At 32.8% G+C, this 21756-nt stretch overlaps 1 pseudogene; it reads left to right on the plus strand.

The window, feature by feature from the left end:
• Positions 1–8444: 8444 nt before the first annotated feature.
• Positions 8445–10867, plus strand: LOC147908382 (uncharacterized; annotated as a pseudogene).
• Positions 10868–21756: the final 10889 nt, after the last annotated feature.

Raw genomic sequence — 21756 nt, forward strand, 5'->3', positions numbered from 1 at the left:
CAATAAATTTCAACTCATTAATTCATTTTACAATATCAATAATCTAGACTCACAGGAAGTAGGAATTTTTAAATTTGCAAAGTTATCTAGAGATTTACATAAAATTTCATTTAGAGCTATTAAATCAAAAACTTATAAAATGTCTTATTGGCAAAACGCGGAACTTTACTTCGAAAAAAATATTTATATTGTAGCTAAAATTTATAATCATGAATGGTTATTACATTATTAACTTTTATATACATTTTATTGTATATTATTTTAATATTATGGCGATTATATAACTAAATTTAATAATTTTCATAATACTCTTACGGAAATGTTCATATTTTATAATATTTCATAAACTTATTATATTTATTACTAAAAATAATGAATCGAGAATAAAATTGAAAAATATTAGAATTTTAAAAAAAGATGCGTAGGAAACTATACGTTTATAATTGAACATTTGGATGGTGTACGCGGAGTCGATTTTCTTGAATTCCGCGCTAATTTTAAGGCAAATTTTGGATTGGTTCTTGCTATATCAAGCCGCCATTATACGCATTCTCTTACGTTCTATGGTGGAAGAATTACATAGTGTGCTCAGTTTGCAAGCATTTTTCTCTAAAATTAGCGCTCTCAGTTGTGTTTCTGTTTTTCGTTCCGCAAGACCTATAACTGTGAAATCCTTTCCTCGTGCAAGAAAAGATTCTATACCAACTTCATGACGCGAAATAGGTCGATATTCATTCACAGTCGATTCTTACATTTAAGACATTTAAGACATTTGTCTTAAGTCAATCTTAAGATGTCGTAAGTCAATTCGAGGACTTATATTTAAGACATTATATTTAAGATGGTTTTAAAATAGAAACAGACTATGAATACCCCATGTTTCGCGTTTCACAGTTGGTAGACTTAGAGACGACGCGGAGCAAAAGTAGGCGTGATTTGGCCAAACTGAGCACACCATGTAATCCTTCCACTATGTTATCTTCTATTCTTGTATCATTGACTCTCTGAGTCAACGGCAGCTATAAGCTATAAAGGATGCGTTCTAACACATCTTTTTATTGTATTTATTACGGTTTAGAGTACTTTGAAATTGTTAGTTTTAAACTGTTAAAATTAAACCATGACATTGTGAAAGTACTTTATTATGCAATGAAGATGATAATAAAGAAAATATTAAAAATTCTAATCAAGCAGAATCTAATCTTAACAGAACCATATATGTAAGTTTTTTCAAGGGAAAAATTTGAAGACTTTCTGATTTAGCTTAGTTTTAACGTTTATTTTTTGTATCTATTAGTGTAATCCTAACACGAAATAGCAATAACAAATATAATTTTCCTTCCACACTTGTAAGTGTGAGTAAGTCGAGAGATCGCATAATACTTCATCAAACGAAAAATCTTATACAGATTTGAGTACATCACTTCGAGAAAATCATTCCAAGAAAAACTGTTTTGTTTACAAAACAGTTAATCGGTATCATCCATACATAGAGACAGGTATGGTATCTAGTATTATATACATTTCTTATAAAGAAATTTTTTTGCAAACTTTTTATATATTACATTATTAATTATAATTCTAATTTTTTTGTTGAAGATTTCCAAAGCACTTCAAGATCACAATGTAGCACAAATAATATTTCTATTTCACCAGTACTTCAATGATGTATAAATTAAATAAAGATAAAGAGTAAATACCTATCTAATTGATAGTCGAAAACATGTAAAGCAACATATTTACAATGTAAGAAAACATATTTTCTTTTCTTTTGAAAGAATGTACATAATATAAATTTGTACTGTTTCATTAATTTTTTCATTTATGTGATTCTTCTTCAAAAATGAATCAATAAAATCTGTTGCGCGTTTGTTTTCTATTCATTTTATATAAAATATTTCTTGCTTTTAATTTTACAAATAAAAAATAATTAATTTTTTTAAATTTATTATAAATTTATATTTAAAAATTTATATTATAGTAAATGCTGGAGTGGACTGCAAGGCCCACGAAACGTTGGCACATCAAGAATGGACCAAGACATGGAGAAAACCCGCGAAGCACAGATTAGTTATATAGTAAATGCTATTTTTCTATTATATATAAGTAGAAGTTATAATCTTTGTTAATTTTCAAAATTGTATTATTTTATCTATTTTATCATGAAGCTTATTATTTTTTAGAAGTACCAATGTCATTTTTAATCATTTTGTAAATATATTTAATATCCGACTTTTTTATATAATGTTATATACATTTTCTATTTTTTTAAAGATGTAATAAAAAAAATGCATTTTATACGAGAACAAATTAACAAATGAGTTACTTCCCAGAGTCTGATAAATGAGTCTCATTCAGTAATACGAGATTTAAATTTGCCGATATCTACAAGAGGAGATTATCTGGAATTTAATTCTAATGGCAACAAATTAAGAACTTTAGTATGTACAATAATTAAATTTTTATTTTCATAATAATAACGATCATTGTTACTTTCTGTTATAGCAGGCATATCTGAATACATTAGGTGGTTTGGATATGCGAGGAGCGTTAAATAATTTTTTAAAAGTTACCATGACTGATTAGTTTGTGGCAAAAAATATAACATAGAAAGAAGGAAAAAAAAAGAAGGAGAAAATAAATTATCTTTTCGAGAAAGTGCAATAAGCCAGACTTATAAATTATCTTCTCGAGAAAGTGTAATAAGCCCACTTTCTTTGATAATTGTTCCTATTATAATTTCTTTTCAATAATTGATGATAGTATTACTTTTGATGTTATCTTAAATAATGTTAACCATTCACATTATAATATTTATTATAAATTTTCATATTAAGGTAACGAATATGAGCATGTAACTAAACCAGGTCTGTCCAATTTGAACTCCGAAGCTAAAACATAAAGCTATTGACGCAAAAAAAATTGAGTAAAATTTCAGGGACTGTAAAATGTTGATAAGCGTCGCTCATATTATAACACTTTACAATCCCTGCAATCTTCTTCGTTTTACCCAAATTGATTTTTTGGCGTCGATGACTTTTTATTTCGGTCTCAAAACTCAAATTAGACAGGCTTGAGTTAAACTTGAGTTAAACTACCAATAATTTTCATTAAAACTTATTTGGTGCTCGATCAGTATATCCGTATTTTATTATAATTTATATAAAAACTAATATTTTGTTTCTTTAATACCTTATATTATAATAAATCATCAGTTTAATTTTAATATTTATAAATACAATAAATATAATATATAATAATAAAATAATCTAAATAAAAATAATGAAAAAGATTATATAGGGAGGGTTCCTATCCAATCAGAATGTCTACAAGATCTCATGTGATGATTGTGAGGCGAGTTATGTTGGTGAGACAAAAAGAAAATTGAGCACGAGACTACACGAACATATCTCTGAATTAAAAAAATAGTAGGTTCTCCTACTGTCATAACTGATCATCGAATCAATTTTGATCATAATTTCAAATGGAATGATGTGAGAATTTTGGACTGCGAATCTTCTTACAATAAGAGATTGGTGTCTGAAATGATTCATATTAAAAAACAGAAACAGGGCCTTAATAGGCAAAATGATACCGAATCTTTACCTGATACTTATTCACAGATCATCCAATCTCTTTCTCCTTCTTAACTGCTTTCCCTTTCCTATCCATCTCTTCTCTCCCTACTTTCTCTCCTTTCTACTTTATTTTTTCCTTCTTATGTTCCCCTTCCTTTTTAGTTTTCCATTTCAACCTTTCTGTCTTTATATGTCGTACTTTATCTCTTAGCTTCCTAGAGAGATGATCAATTTCGATTCCCATCGCATTGCCTAATCGATAATACATCATTTTGACACACATAAGGTATTTATTATAAATTTATTTGTTCTAAACTCATTATACATATACAATACAATGAATGTCGGCATTTTACTCTTTTTCTATTGTTATTATTATTTCTTATGTGCTTGTCTTATAATATCAAAGATAATTTTTGCTTCTTTCTTTTAATTTTAACTTATTACTTGCGACTTGTTTTGTACTTTTCTTTTTATTGTTTGCGACTCGATTTGTACTTTTCTTATTATTTTTATTTACTTCCGTCGTTAATTTATTATTATAATTTATACTTGGTAATAGAAACATGTTCGTCCTTATACACACGATTCGGAGGAGCACATTTGTGTCAACTATAATCGTTTGTTTGATTTCCTCTCAATTTGAAGCGAGTTTTATAGTTAATATTGCGTCTGAATGCGAATTTTATTTAATTTCTTATGTTTTATCTGTGTTACATTTCTATTATTAATTTATTTGTCACATTGAAAATGATCCAACAAGGATCGAAACGTTTGTTTTGTTCACCTTCTGATTGTCAAATTATAATTTACGTTTTTAATTTCATGACATGTTTTATTTTATTTTTTAACTATTGTATTTATACAGTTTGTCATTTTATGTTAATTGTTTTTAGGCTCGTAGCCCTTTTTACTTATTATATAGGGAGCTTTTCAACAAGATACTTTTTTTAATTCAGAGATATGTTCGTGTAGTCTCGTGCTCAATTTTCTTTTTGTCTCACCAACATAACTCGCCTCACAATCATCACATGAGATCTTGTAGACATTCTGATTGGATAGGAACCCTCCCTATATAATCTTTTTCATTATTTTTATTTAGATTATTTTATTATTATATATTATATTTATTGTATTTATAAATATTAAAATACAGTGACAATGTTATCTTTAATATTGATAGACAGCAAGGATATATGTATGATTTATTACATTGAAATACAGAAACTATGCATTTTGAGGATTATCTTCGTGTCCAAATCCATTTTTAGAATGCCAATGTTTCATGAACATTGCAGTTAACTTCAGGGCGAACTTAGGGCGAACAGCGTGTATTAGTATCAGACTGCTCCTCGCCCTTATTAAGTAAACTGCAATGTTGACATTCTAAAAATGGAATTTGGACACGGAGATAACCCGCGAAACGCAATTTCTGTAGAATAAAATACAATGGAAGTCTCAAGAGGATTCAGTATATTACATTCAGTTACGTTGTGTCATCTGTGTCTTATGTTGGAAAACTTCCAAAGTTTATTACCATAAATCACAATAATAGTTCAAAAATAATGATAAAGTAATCCTGTTTTTGCAATTTATGGCAATCAATATAACAACTTAATATAACAATACATTAACTTAAAAATACATTAACTTATATTAAAAAAATTGAAAACACATGTTTGACTTGTTTAAATGCAATAGTAAGTAGTATACAGAAGTTTAATTCCACAGTTATAACATCAATCATTACTTTTTTATGTGCTGTTCGTAAACTTATTAAATTAGAAGAGATCTCTTTTAAAGAATATCGTACAAAAACAAAATGTGCCATTAAAAATGCCACTCAAAGAATATACATGTCAAAAATTATAAGGCCCAAGCAAAGAAAAAATGTTGAGCGGGTTGAAAAAGAATCTCATCTAATACAAATGTATGAAGCAGCTTAACGATTTTATTACTTTTTTTAAGGGGGTATAACACCTTTTACGGCCAAAATCGACCTCATTTTCAAGATTTTTTTTTTACATACAAAGAAGTGCGCAATTCAAAATCGGGTCTTTGGGCTTTTTTATTTACATATTAAAGACACTGAACATATTTTTTGTTTTTGAAAAATCATCATGGTTTATAAAATAAACGCCGTCAAAAGAGGCCGCTAGCGTCGCGTATGTCTTGCTGGTGTACACGATTGTGGCTGACTGGAGTGACCTAAAGCAAAAATACAAATGGGTAAAAATACAAATGAGTCTTAATCTGTGATAGTTTGGCTAAGGTAGTACCGGTGGATTTTAAAAAATATCAATTTTTGAGAAAATGGCGCGACTTTGAAAAAAAAAATCGAATTTTCGCCTAAAAATCTGACATAAAATCGATTGCCAAAAAAAATCTAGTGATTCTTTTTAAAAAAGGCTAGGTAGTACCATAAAGGCACCCATGCTGAGTATAAAGATATTTGATTTTTGTCGATCGGATAAAAATTGTGGGCGTTGTGATGTACACCAGCTTGAAAAATAGTGTTTTTCAGAAAACTCGTTTTAAGTTTTGATACGAGAAATCTTGCAATTATTAGCTTATTACCTTAATCGGCAATGCCTGGCCCGTACAATTGTCCTTCCAAATTAAGGTCCTCATCATCTTTGGCCTTTTTATTGGATATGTCAAGTCTCCGAGCTGCTTTAGCTTCCGCAGTCATGGCGCGCTCGGCTGCGCGGATCCGCCGTTCATCGGTTTTTATGCAAAAGTTGTAGCAGGTGGTACTGATCGTTAAGTTAAGAACTTGCATAATTTTCAATACACTTTTTAGGCCATCGTTGAAATTGCAAACAGCAATATTTGCAGCAATATCAACGATCGCCTTGCTGCTGTGGACCCCTTTCGGCGCTATAGACCACAGCACAGAGTTGAAGCTCTCGTTGTTATTTTGAGTATACCCGCCAAGACAGCGGGATAATAAATCGTCAGAACTTAATTCTTCGTAGATAGGCTTGACTGCTTTGAAAACTTCATCCTGAAATACTTGACAAACACAAGAGAAAGGCAGCGAACTCGGTGAGCGCCCCGAGGCCCTCTCCCCGCGCTAGAGGTAACACACAAGCATAGCTGTTTTCGACGTAAAAAACTCGAAATAAAGACTCGAAATAAATTCAAGAGCTTAGGCGTTAATGGGATCATATTCTAGACATCTTAAAGTATCATTTAAGCCAATAAAAAATTTTTTTTATTTTTTGAAGCCGCAAAGGTGTTATACCCCCTTAATATGTTAATTTCTTATTTAAGAGATGATCAATTAAATCTTTTTTTATTTTGCATAAGAAATGTATGCTTATATAATTTTTATTATAACTGTAAATTTAAATTACTTTTATGTTTAAACACAAAATTTCATTAGCAGTTTGATCATCACTATGTTTTTTTCTTTAAAAACAAGATATTACCTAATACATAATAGTTTAATTTTTTTAATTTAACTGCAATACCTCGTAATTAACAATTTCTTTTAAAATCGAATTTAATTTTTCTAAGCATCATACATAATTTTTCTTTCTTGGATGTGTATTGTTTGGACATGTACCATTTGAATACGAGCTAATCACAGTACAGCAGAAAAATTCTAGGTATTCGCTGTTGAATAGTTCACTCGCATCCAAACGATACATGTCCGATCGCTTTAATCTCCTTTTCTTTTTGTGAACTTATGAACAAGTTCATAAAAAGAAAGAAAGATTAAAGCTCATGAAGTTTTGAGTTTTGCATAATTATTAATAATTAAATATGAAATAAATACGAAATTGTTAATTAATTGTCAATATGATTATTTAGGTTTATAAAAAGAATCTAATATCTTTGCTTTTAATTCCTATCCTTTTCTTTCACGTAATAGTGAAAAAATAATAGAACTAAATCAGCGATATAACGGCAGTATCTCATAACTAATAATTTATTGAAATACAGATTTTTACTTTTTATATCAATTAGAAAAAACTAGAAATGCTCCAAGAATTTTGATAAAAAAGATTTATGATTGTTTATCAAAATTTTTGAAGCTTTTCTAATTGATACAAAAATCTAAAAATCCGATTTTCAATAAATTGATAGTAATTATATAACAATGAGGTAAATATCAATTTATGCCGTTACATCATCGAAGTAATAAATATCATATTATAACAGGTACCAAGGGGTAGTTTTATTAGTAAGCCTATTGTGCTTCTTATATTGTGATATTATTATCAAGATAAGGTAAAGCAATTCTCACTACGTCTACTCTTTAGGTCTGTTTTTAGGGCCATTGCACACAAAAACTTAAAGCAGTAAGATGTAAGCAGTAAGGAAATCAACATGTTGGATTGACTACTGCTTTAATCCAAGTTATAGCCTTACGGGCTCTACTGTGATTGGTCAATTCGCTTACTGTTTACTATTTAAGTTTTTTTGTATGTCATGGCCCTTATTTCTGCACTGTCAAACTAGTGCAATAAGTTATAATGAAACAAATATATGTTTATTTCAGTTCAACTTATTACACCGTGTGTACTTTCAGACAGTGCAGGAATAAAAAATAGATCCCTTGTGACCTACAGTTACCTAATAGTAGTTGGCTATTGTTGAAGGCTAAAAGTGAATTTGAGTTATTCGACCTAGGAGATGGAAAATGAATTACAATTATTCAATAGTAGTGAGATAGTGAGCTGAGTGTATGAGACTAAAAGCGAAATACAGATTTTCTATAATATATTGTACAAGCTACAAATCTTATTTTCAAAGATGCATAATATCTTATTAACATATCTATTTATGTACATTTTCGACATTAACAAGGACACTTCTAGACTCTCTAGAGTAGAATGCTTTTATATTACTATTAGGATGCTTGAATGTTATCTGACTGAGACTTATGACGACATTACTGATTCAGTCAGTTCGCTCACTACGCTGAGGATACAGTGGAATGCGAAGTTTCTACCTCTCCTACTACATAGCAGCAGATTGCTTCTACTGTATCAGAGCATATACTACTATATCAGAGTATATATTAGGTTGGTGCATATGAAATATCGGATTTTCTTTACATATGAACGTTTGTCTCCCTGTTTTCGTTATGCTTTTGTTTTTGGCATAACCTCGTTTATAATCGTATTGTCCATTGCCAGAGTCATATTTCAACAAAGAAGATTTTTTCAAAAGTGTTCCATTTTGTTATTTGTTTTGAATTTCGTAAGGATATGAATTCAATCGATATTCATGTAATTTTTTTATATGAATATAAACTTGGTAATAATGCTGCAAAAGCTGCACGCAATATAAACCAGGAATTTAGGGAGAATACTGTTAACGATCGAAAAGTGCAGCATTGATTTGAAAAATTTCGGTCTGGTGATTTTTCCCTACAAAATGAACCGCATGGAAGACCCAAAACGTCTGTGAAAAATGATGCTCTGAAAGCATTGGTGGAAACGAATCCAACTGTATCTACAAGGGAACTTGCTACCAGAATGAAAGTTGACCATACAACGATATTGCGACACCTTTCTGAAATTGGCAAGGTGAAAAAAATGAATAAATGGGTACCGCACGAACTAACTGAGCGAAATAAGCTGGATCGATTGAACGTATGCTCATCATTACTAACCCGATTTCATCGAGAGCCATTTTTCGATCGGATTATTACTTGTGATGAAAAATGAGTTCTTTAGGGACAATAGGAAAAGGTGTGCTCAGTGGCTTGATAGGAGGCTTGTGCTCATACTCCAAGGCCATCATTTCATCCACGGAAAATTTTAATAACAGTTTGATGGAATGTGACTGGAGTAATTCATTATTTATTCCTTCGAACTGGGGAGACAATTACAGCCGAAAAGTACTGCCAGTACATTGATGAAATGCATGAAAAATTGAAAATTATACGCCCATCACTTGTAATCGGCATGGCCCAATACTTCTCCACGACAACGCTCGGCCGCATACGTCGTACAAAACAATTGCGAAATTAAATGAATTAAAATATGAAATTTTGCAGCACCCAGCTTATTCACCGGATCTTTCGCCAACCGACTTTCATTTTTTTAAACATTTAGAATAGTTTTTACGGGTTAAACAGTATGAAAATGAAGACAGAAAATGAAGACTAAAAAATTCCATATCAGTGTTTATTGATTCTAAAGATCAGAATTTCTTTAAGACAGGCCTCTATGCATTAAATCTCTTGGGAAAAGTGTATTGAAACAAATGGAGCATATTTTGATTAAATAAACAGCTTTTGAAAAAAGATATGCAGTTTTATATTAGGTGTTGGAATTAATTCGTAGCGTTTTACAAGTGATGGGAAGTACTTTCATTAATGTATTTTTTAATGCTCATGTGAAATAAATAACATTCTTTCATTAAAAACGCTACGAATTAATTCCAACACCTAATATATTCACTTAAAAATCCGACATTTCATATGCACCAACCTAATACTACCTTTGAAAACGTCTCACGCTATGAACTATTACGTTTCAATTCAACAGGATGAGGCGTGCGAGAGACAGTAAGTTTATTCAATTTTTATAAAATTTTGGTTATACATTTTATACGTTATGTATTTTTCTAAGATCTATTTACATGTTTTCTATTTTCTAGAGCGCATCTTCTCGTATATCTTTGAAACCTCGCTACATACCTTATATCTTGATGAGGAGATATGCATTGACATTGACAGTGTATAAGTTCTTGGACATCGGGATCATCGTGGAACCTACGTCTCATGTAGAAATTGCGATTAGCGACAATCGAGGCAACCGCATAATCCTGCCTCATGCTACGTGGAAGACGAGAGACGTGCAGATTAATGCAGTCAACTGTCTCATCACCACCGATTCAAGATCTGAATGTAGAACTTGTTAAAGTATGTGATACGAAAAACGTAAAATTGTCATTATATGGTACATGCTCGTACATGAAACCAACAACCATACTCTTTTTAATTGAATTTATAGCACGCATGCTTAATCAATGTGTCGAGCATGCGTGCTATAAACTAAGTCAATGTACGCATGGTATTAGTGAAAAATTCAAATATTTTATTTCATTTTTAAGACAAAGTTATATTACTAATAAATGCGACATTGCAAACACTTTGCATAAAATTTATGATAAAAATTCTATTATAGAATGTGAATTAGTAGTCTATGATTTAAATTATATTGTACATGCTGCATTAAATATTAGATAAATAAATCTGTATTAAAAAATATATTTCTTTGAAAATTTATCTTTCTCCTACTCTCTTCATCCTTCCTTCTTCATTACATATTATATCTGCATGATATTAAATTACTTAATAAGAAAGCGTTTGACTAAGAGAGAGAGAGAGAGAGAGAGAGAGAGAGAGAGAGAGAGAGAGATCGACTTATGCCATTAAAATATTATTAAAATTGTAATCGTATCATTCTATTAATATTTAATGTTTATTAATATTTCAAATCAATTGTGTTAATGCCGACAATCATATCGGCACGTAATTATCATTTCTGAAATTAATTCATTTGTTTGAAAATATATATATTAGTTCGACATCTCAATACTCAGACCGTAGTGGCGCTTCGAATTTTATAGTAATGTTATTTAACATGAACAGTCTTGTTTCCTATCTTATTGTTTATACACGCGCGCTAAAAAAATGCGTTACTCTCTATACATATTGGTTATTGCGAAGAATTATTGCTAAGGTCTCGGTAGTCTAAAGGCTCAGGACGCTTGCACGGAATGCAAGAGATCCGGGTTCGACTCCCGGTCGAGGCAATATTTTTCGCAATAAGTTTATTACAGTTTTTTAAGATTAATTTGGGAAATTTGGGGGATTATTAATATTTCAGATCAATTGCGTTAATGCCGACAACCATATCGGCACGTAATTATTTCTGAAATTAATTCATTTGTTTGAAAATATATATATTAATATATATATAGAAAATATATTATATATATAGAAAATATATATATACGAGGGGTATCCAGAAAATAAGTTCCGTTTGTATTATACGTTTAGTAAAGTCGATGTATGAGCGAGCTGGCAACACAGCATTGAAGAGGGGAAGCTACCGAATAGAATGAGCGGTGTTCGGCGTCAGTAGCTCGTGAAACACGGTCAGGAGAGGTTATCAAAATGGAGTCCTCCACTTCGCGTCCCGCCACCTCCATTCCGATTCCTTCTCGAGTTGTTTTGCGCGGCATCATTCAGTTTCTTTTTGCTCAAGATTTTAAATCGGTTGATATTCACAAACAGCTTGTTTCTGTATATGGAGAGAGTGTGATGAGTGAATCTATGGTGCGGAGATGGGTCCGAGAATTTAAGGCAGGAAGACATTCGCTTGAAGACGAAAGTGGGAGAGGCAGACCCTCCCTTATCACGGATGAGTTGACGACAAAAATTGAAAATGTGATTCGCAATGATCGTCGTTTAACTTTAGATGAACTCCACAACCTTTTTCCAGAGATATCCCGAAGTCTTATCCATGAGATCGTTTCAGAAAAACTCGAATTTCGGCCGCACGTCGCTGCTTCAACAACTGCACTTTTGAATCAGTTTAGTTGGGATGTTTTGACCCACCCACCGTATAGCCCGGATCTAGCACCATCGGACTACCATCTTTTTACGAAACTGAAGGAGTCCTTGGCCGGAAAATGCTTCCAAAGCGACGAGGAAGTTCAGACAGCTATAACTAACTGGACTAAAGAACTGGCGGGAAGTTTCTATGCAGAAGGGATTTCGAAGCTTGTTTCCAGATATACAAAATGTATTGAGATTGACGGGAATTATGTAGAAAAAGACTAGAAGTTGTCAAGTATTATCCATGTAAATTTTAGATTTTTTCAATAAAAACTTTATTTGTAAAAAAAAACGGAACTTATTTTCTGGATACCCCTCGTAGTTCAACATCTTAATACTCAGACCGTAGTGGCGCTTCGGATTTTATATTTATGATGAAACTTCAATCATGAAGTGTGAATTAGTAATGTGCGCTTCAGATGAAATTGTATACACTGCATTACATTTAAATTAAAAAATAAATTAATATTTTATTTAAAAAATGTATATGATACTTAATATATTATGAATTTTTAAAATTACTTTCAGTCTTTTTTTTCCCTGCCTCTATTCAGCGATTTAGAATTATATATGATAAGAAGGTGCGCAATTTTTTTCTCAAATAAGTTAATCAAATTATAGAAATAAAAATTGAATAATAAGAAATTATAATTCTAATCTCTATTTCTTTCTGGGTTTCCTCCACAATCCTAAAATATTTTTTTCGCCATTCTATGATATCATCTGCTTGTCACGTAACTTTGACATCTGCACATTCCTATTCTTAACGCGAGTAGAAAAGAATCTTCTTTCTTTATAGATATTTAGAATTAATTAATAATATGATAGCTGTTCAGTAATACGTAGTACAATAAGTACAATAAGTGTTTAATATCTACTCAATAATAGTTTACGATAGTTTGATAACTTATATTTAAGAACGCTCAGCTATTTATATTATATATTAAAAATATTATTATAATTAGTTAAATTAAAATTATTGCTAAGTCATATCATTACAAAATCGTAAAATAAATATATTTATTTAATAAAATTGTGAGCAAGAAGAAAAGAGAACGTGAGAAAGAATATAATGAGAAGAAGCGAGAGCGTGAATACTATGATAAGTATAGAACCACAATGGTAGGATGGATAGGAGAGAAAGCACGAATACTATGGCGAGTATAGAACTATAGCGGGTGGGACATATATCATTATGCACACTATTTGGCAACGTAGCAATACATCTCGATTTTTAAATTTTATATCATTATACATATTTAGCAATGTCGCATTATCAAAATTACATTCATGATATCATCATGAAACATATCATATTAATATGTCGAATGTCCTAAAAAAAATCTTTTATTACACTAAGCTGCCGTATATCGGCGCTTGCATTTTTTATCTCTTGCTTGTGTTCGTTAAAACTATTCCATATGCATTCCTGAAATGTGATGGAGGGGACGAAACTTAAAAAGAGCTCAGGCAATGTTGCTGCATCAGTCGTTCAGGCGGACTGCTACTGCAACGCTTTCCAAGCATGCACGATTCCATGAGATTTTATGTTCCTATTCAAGATAAAGAGTATAAACAGTAAGTTTTTATTTTATAAATTTTTTTATATTTTTTCTTTACAGTTTGTTTATTTATTTTCCTTTTTCCTCTATTTTACACTATATATCTATGTATACTATATATATATATATATATATATATATATATATATATATTACTTTTCTCTGCAGAACATTTTCTTGTAATAAACCTCGTATATTGGGAAGAAGATTTACACTGACTCCTACAGCTTACAAATACCTGGATGTCGTGGGACCTATGTCTTTTGTGAAAATTGCAATTGGCGACAACCAAGATAACAACATAATCTTACCTCGTGCAATGTGGCGGACTTTCATCGAAAGACGCGCGGATATTGGGCGACTCATGTAATCAATCGTATCTTCATTATTATCGGTCCAAGATCTTATGATAGAAGTCATAAAAATGCGTGATATGAATGTGGTCAAATTAATACTGCGCGACACATGTCTGTATATAAAGCCGTCAACCGTGCTCTTCATGTTCGAACTTGAATAATGCGTCGAGAACGTATATACTCTGAGCTGTGCCAGTATATACGAGGGGTATCCAGAAAATAAGTTCCGTTTTTTTTTACAAATAAAGTTTTTATTGAAAAAATCTAAAATTTACATGGATAATACTTGACAACTTCTAGTCTTTTTCTACATAATTCCCGTCAATCTCAATACATTTTGTATATCTGGAAACAAGCTTCGAAATCCCTTCTGCATAGAAACTTCCCGCCAGTTCTTTAGTCCAGTTAGTTACAGCTGTCTGAACTTCCTCGTCGCTTTGGAAGCGTTTTCTGGTGTGTAATGGGCGACCCAGGTCTCGTCTCCAGTGACTATAGATTTAAGGAAGTCATTTCCCTCATCCCTGTAACGGTCCAAAAATTCTTTACCTGCAGTCACTCGTGTGGCCTTGTGTAGAGGAGTCAGTTCTCTGGGAACCCAACGGGCGCAAACCTTGCGAAATTCGAGTTTTTCTGAAACGATCTCATGGATAAGACTTCGGGATATCTCTGGAAAAAAGTTGTGGAGTTCATCTAAAGTTAAATGACGATCATTGCGAATCGCATTTTCAATTTTTGTCGTCAACTCATCCGTGATAAGGGAGGGTCTGCCTCTCCCACTTTCGTCTTCAAGCGAATGTCTTCCTGCCTTAAATTCTCGGACCCATCTCCGCACCATAGATTCACTCATCACACTCTCTCCATATACAGAAACAAGCTGTTTGTGAATATCAACCGATTTAAAATCTTGAGCAAAAAGAAACTGAATGATGCCGCGCAAAACAACTCGAGAAGGAATCGGAATGGAGGTGGCGGGACGCGAAGTGGAGGACTCCATTTTGATAACCTCTCCTGACCGTGTTTCACGAGCTACTGACGCCGAACACCGCTCATTCTATTCGGTAGCTTCCCCTCTTCAATGCTGTGTTGCCAGCTCGCTCATACATCGACCTTACTAAACGTATAATACAAACGGAACTTATTTTCTGGATACCCCTCGTACATATCGTCAATGAAAAATTTAAATTAATTTAATTTTGTAACACTTTTTAGGTAAAAATTGTATCATCAATAAATGTGCTGCTGTAGATTTTTTGCGCAAAATTTATAATGAAAAATCAAATATAGAGTATGAGTTAATAGTTTATCTTTTAGATATAATAATTTTGTAAACAATGTGAAAAGTAAATGTACATTTTATTGCTAATCGAAAGCAGGTAATTAAAATTTGATTTAAAATTAACTAAATTAAATTAAATTAAATTAAAGTTCCTGTTTACAAATATTGTAAAAACTGTAAATTGTAAAATTACGTTATATATAAAAATAATCGCATATTTAAACTGTATATCTGGGTGTATGACATTATTCATTCCTTTCTAATTATCGCAGCGCTATCACATTTAGCGCGCTGCCAGCATCTTCGCGTTCGATGGCACGCTCGTATTAAGCGTTCGCTCTATTTAAATCTTTAAATAAAAAAACAAATGATAAAATATTTTTGCGTGCGAGAAGAAGATTCAACGGGAGTGAGAACGCTGCGTGAAAGATAACACATAAGAGGAACAGAGATGGTACGTATATGCGGTAAGTGTATTCAAGCCTTTATTATTGATGCGTTTTTGGGAAGAGCGGCGAGCGATGAAAATACAGAAGGCATAGCGAAACGTTATCACGCACATTATGTTTATGTAATCTATCAACCGGGATCCTATGTTTATGTAAATACCGATAGCGCCGGGATTCCCCGCGCCTACGAGTACCCCCTCCTCCCCCGTCCACGAGTACCCCCCGCGCCCCTCAGAGAACCGCAGTTAGAACTCGCCTACTATTCCTACTCATTTACATCAAAACTGTATAAATAACAAAAGTGAGATACTTTGCGTAGGATATGATAAAAATTTACGATAAAAATTCATATATTGAATGCGAATTGATAATACAGGGTTGGCCATATTCGACGGAAAGATGTTTTTTTTTTCAATCATGGGAAAAAAACACATTTTTGCTGTTCATTTTAAAAATCATTTAATAGGGTTCAAGGTCTTTCCGTCGAATGTGGCCAACCCTGTATATGCTGTAGATAATATTGTATGTATATAATGCATTACATGAAAAATAAATGTCTAAAATAAAAATATCTCTGTGTTTGCAATTAACCTTCCTTCTTCGCGGCATCGTATTACACGCACGTCATCACGCACGACCGTCGCGCTCTTTAAAATAATAATATAATTCGGCAAAATAAAAAATATTTCTACATGAATCGTATGGAATAAACGCTGAAGGGAAGATTACGTAAGAAGAAGATGACGACACTTGAGAGATGGTAAGTATTAATGATAAGTATAGCGCGCGGTTGGGATCGTGCCTGGTGACCATTGATTTCGCGTGACGTCATCACCGCGACGCGGACGCAAGTTTCCGCACATCCCCGCTGCGTAATTTCCCGCATCCGGAACATCTCGTTCCCGCACCGCAACGTTATCTTCCCCGTAACGTCATGTGACGTCCCCGCACACCCCTGTGACGTCATTCCCCTCGCCTAGTGACGTCATGCACTATGACGTCACCCCTCACCCTACCCCTGTAACGTCATCCTCCTCGCCTTGTGATGTCATCTCCTGTGACGTCATCACCCCTCCCCTCCACCTGTGACATCATCCCCTCTCCTCGTCGCGAATACCCTCCTACTCCTCACCTCTCCTTAGAGCTCCCGGTTTAGAATCCATCTTATTACCCTACTTTGGACAATTAAAATCAAAATTATGAATAAAAAAATTATAATACTATTTTCGTAAGATATCGTCCATTTCATTTTGATCGTATAGCAGCTAATTGCAGTGTCCGTCGTGTTCAATGTTAACATAAATAATTTATTAACAAAACAATGCATCTTATTAATCACGCCTACTGGCTATGTTCCAAATATTCACTTATTACGAATCCTATTTATTCTAAATAGGAATCCTGATATGTGGATATTTGTAACATAAGTCAGTAGAATTTGAAACACCAATCAAATTTTGCTTTAAAAAACATTCGAAACACCAACATGCGATATTTGTGTGTATCCAAAATTTCAATGATCAAATTACCACTATCGAATAGGGGAGACCGGGGCTAATAGACTCATTTTTCAGTTTCGAATTTTTACAGACGAAATTAAGAGACTTATCGAAAAAATGAATTCTACACCAGTTACTACATACATTTGATTATTTAATGATATTTTAATAATAAGAGGAAACTAATAACTAATATGAAAAAAATGCATTTTTCTAATGCATTCCATCTGATTCAACTAGCTTCGGGACCGGGATAATTCGACTAAGATTATTAAAATAAAGATTAATGTATTTTAAGCTATATCTTTGACTACATATTAATAAAACTTTTATAAAAATATATTTCAAACACAAACATTCGCAGGACAAAACAATACTTCTTTTTACAAAATTTGTTTATTTCGTGCAAACACACGTCGAATAAACCTAGTTTTCAAGATTGGACATGAGGAAACTAAACTTATAATTTAGGAAATCACTAATCACTGAGGAAAATCTCTTTAAAGGAATAATATTTTAAGTAAGTACTATAAGAGTCATCACTAAATGAGTCATACAGTGATGCTGTGGTCCATGCTGTGGTTAGTCTATTATCCCCATCCATTCATTTTTTAAAAACATTAACAATACAAGTATATTGTACGATAACAAAGACACATAAACAAAAATATCTGTTGGACTTTATTAAGTAAGAACTACACTTACTATCTAAGTAGAAATCAAATATTTCAGACAATCATATACGATTGTAAAACAAAAACTTTAAGAATAAAAATATTTACTTAGGTAATTTTTTAAAATTGTGGCAGAACTTCTATCATAGATGTTCGCAACAAGATGTTACAGCAGACTTAGCGACAATCGCTGCTGCGTGCTCAGACACGTTTACGTATCTCGCGTGTTTTGTTTTTAATATAGCCGCGATTATTCTACTCATCCCTAATTCAACTGACCCCAGTCTCCCCTAAATCTTGGATATGAAAACTGATTGTAGATTAATGATTATAATTTTAAAATAGTGTTTCTAGAATAAAACTTTACATCTAAAAACATGACTACATCTGAAAAATGCTTGATAAAATTCTTCTAACAGAATCTAAAAACATCTAATGATTTTTTTTTTCAATCGGTATAGTTAATAGAATAAATCTTGTGCAGAATCTAGTCTATTTCTTTGAATTATATCCGGACAATGATCACTCCATGAATCTAATAATAATAAGATAGCCGAATACGTGCGCCCGCCCGGCCTACTATTGCGAAGTATATACACCTACCGATCGCTTGGCGCGCGAACAGTGGAGAGCGGGAATAGTCTGGCAAGCGCATTTTCCGAGCTATGGAGGCTCGCGGGGGTGTGCGCGGTGCGAGGCATGTATACACTTCGCCAGTAGTAGGCCGGATGGGCGTGTGTATTCGGCTATTTTTAAGGATTAATATCTCATTAACTTTTGGGGAAACTTACAAAATGGTAGAGGACTTTTCGACTCAGTTTAGTCCGCTCTATCTGCCCATGAAATCTTTGGTGATTATTTCCAGACACCCTGTATATATGTAGTATATGAAAAATAAACAAATATTAACTGTGTATCTCAGCGTTTGAAATTATTCATTTCTTTCGTCTTTACGATATGTATTCGGTCTTTTCCTTCCTACATTCTTCGTATCATATTACATGTGTCGACAGCATTATCATGATTGATGGTATCATGATTTGATAATATCGCTGCGCTCGCTTTAAAAGCATTATTAGAATATAATCGAGTAAGTACAATAGAAATAAAAAAAATATATATATATATGTATATGTATATATTTTGCTTATAAGAATACGTAAAAGGAGTCACATAAAAAGCTGCAATGAGAGAGAAAAAAATCGTAAGTATAGGATGCGCATGAATCGCAATGAATTGCATAACGTATCAAGACAAAGATAGTAAGTATACAGAGTGTTCAAAAAGTCCCGGACCGGGTGAATAACTTGAAAAAAAAAATTTTTTTGAAAAAACGCCGAAACACGTGAAACGATTTTTCAAAAAATCTATCTTTTGAGAGGGATTGCGACCCCCTGCCCCCAATGGGGCACGTGGGGCACGAGGGGGGTCGAAAATCTTAAATAGCAACATAGGTCAAGTGGGGGCTCATTTTAAAGGTCTTTTCGAAATGAATCCAAAACACTACGCAGGACTTTTTGCATATGAAACACACTGTATTTGTTGTCATACATGTACATCAATGGTCGCGTTTTTGAATGCCGATAAAGACACTTGAAGTCAAAAGTTCAAATCATTGAGTCATTATTATTTTACACTTTATGTAACTTTCTTCCCTGATAAAGCTGTTTTGTCGTAGTTCATCTCTGTAATTTTGAAATCAAGCGTCTTTATCGCTGTTTTTATGGTTATTTTCTTTTTCCTTCAACGTCGTGGATTTTTCCTACATTTAAGATAACATGGCTCCTCTCACCTTAAAAATCAAATAACTCCGCCGAAAATGATCGCAGCGCCCTCTATGCGCAGTGTTTTGGATTCGTCTCAAAAAGACCTTTCAAATGAGCCCCCACTTGACCTATATTGCTATTTAAGATTTTCGATCCCCCTCGTACTCCACGTGCCCCATTGGGGGCGGGGAGTCGCAACCCCTCTCAAAAGATAGATTTTTTGAAAAATCGTTTCACGTGTTTCGGCGTTTTTTCAAAAAAATTTTTTTTTTTCAAGTTATTCACCCGGTCCGGGACTTTTTGAACACCCTTATATTATTGTCAATATTATAAGCAAAATCGGAAGTCGCTTTTTTCAAAAAAGATGACAACTCAGGCGATGCAATTTGTATCAAATTTATAACATGCGGGAAACTTACTATCTAGGTAGTTTCCTTTTTTGCTTTATCTAATATCATATTCTTCGATTTCAATTTTCTCATCTTCATTATTATTCATAGATTTGCCTTTGTCATTATTTAAATCTGCATCTAAATTAAGTATTTTGTTGCGCTCTTGGTTGTTCGAATACGTAAAATCGACCTACATATCCTCAGTTTCTGTTCGATCTTTTTGCGTTTTGATATTTAATTTATCAAATAATTATCAAATAATTCATCTAAAAGCTTAAGGCAGTTGGCACTTGGGCTTCTACTTCTTCGTTTAATGTGCTTATAACATTTAGATACACTTTTCCAGAGACATTTTCTACTATGTCTCCTAAATAAATTCCATGAGCTATTTTTATTCTAGAAATATATTCAATTTTTATTTTGGGATTTCTTACTCTGACGTAAAATAAAGATTTTGAGCGCGGGAATTCAATGACGGTTTCTGGTGACAAAAAGGATATCTTTATTCCATATCTAAATATCCCTTTGCGTAATCTATTTTTAAAAAACTCGGTTCAAAGAAATCGTTGCCTAATATGCCGAACTGTGAAATAAGAAAGTCGTTAGATATGATATGAAATTATTTCTTCTCCGAAAACCGATAAAATTATTTTTCCGAGGGTGTAGACGGGATATTCGTTCAGCTTTAAAATATTATTATGGTCAATGTTGCCTTTAGATATAAAAGTCTCTTTAATTATGTTCAGTCCTGAGCCGATGTCTAAAATAAGAGTTATGATCGGAGCTGACTCGCAAAAAATTGTCGCATCGACAATAGGCACGCGACCGTGCTTACTAAGAATCACTATTACGGGTCGTATTTCTATTGCATGTTTATCTATTGCCCTCTCTAAGATGTCGACGGGTGAGATCCGTTCGGACTCCTGTTGCACACCCGCCTTCGAGCGGAGTTTCCCTGATGGGTAGTCTTTTTCCGGTTATTGTTCGCAATACGTAACTGGCATGTTTCGAAGAGATGACCCGTTTCTTTATAATAGCGACAGAATACGCTATTGTTCGAATTACTCTGTTCATTTAATTTGGAATGGCAATCTCTAGCAATATGCCTCGGATTATTACAAATGTGACAAGTTATCTTTATTTTAGTATTGAAATTGCGTTGAAAGTTTTGCCTTTGTCAACAATTGACAGCGAAGTGGCTTATCAATTGGCAGACAATAGAATTTTTATTTGATAAGAAGTTAATATTATTATTATTTCGGCACATTTTAGCCCTGTCTCTCTGTATCATTCGTTCATTTTTTTATGCTAAAACTGTTCATTTTTTTATGCTAAAACTTATACATTTTCTTTAGCAGATCGTAAGCTATAAGATATGTGAAAATCATTTGATTTCACCGGGACTCAATTTCATATACTATAGCAGTGCGGGATTCTTTGGCAAACTAAAATTTCGGTTCGGTTTGGCAAATTAAATTCTCGATTCGGTAAATAGAAGTTCTGTCATTTCGGATTTGGATCTGAAGGGTTTGATAGGAGTAGAGGTTGGTAGTGTGTTTTGTGTACTTGATTTTATTTTACTCAAATTTTCTATGTAGAGGTTCTCTACTTCTG

Source organism: Acromyrmex echinatior, chromosome 10 (genome assembly GCF_024713525.1).
Source record: "Acromyrmex echinatior isolate Ae372 chromosome 10, ASM2471352v2, whole genome shotgun sequence".
In the NCBI taxonomy this organism is placed as follows: Eukaryota; Metazoa; Arthropoda; class Insecta; order Hymenoptera; family Formicidae; genus Acromyrmex; species Acromyrmex echinatior.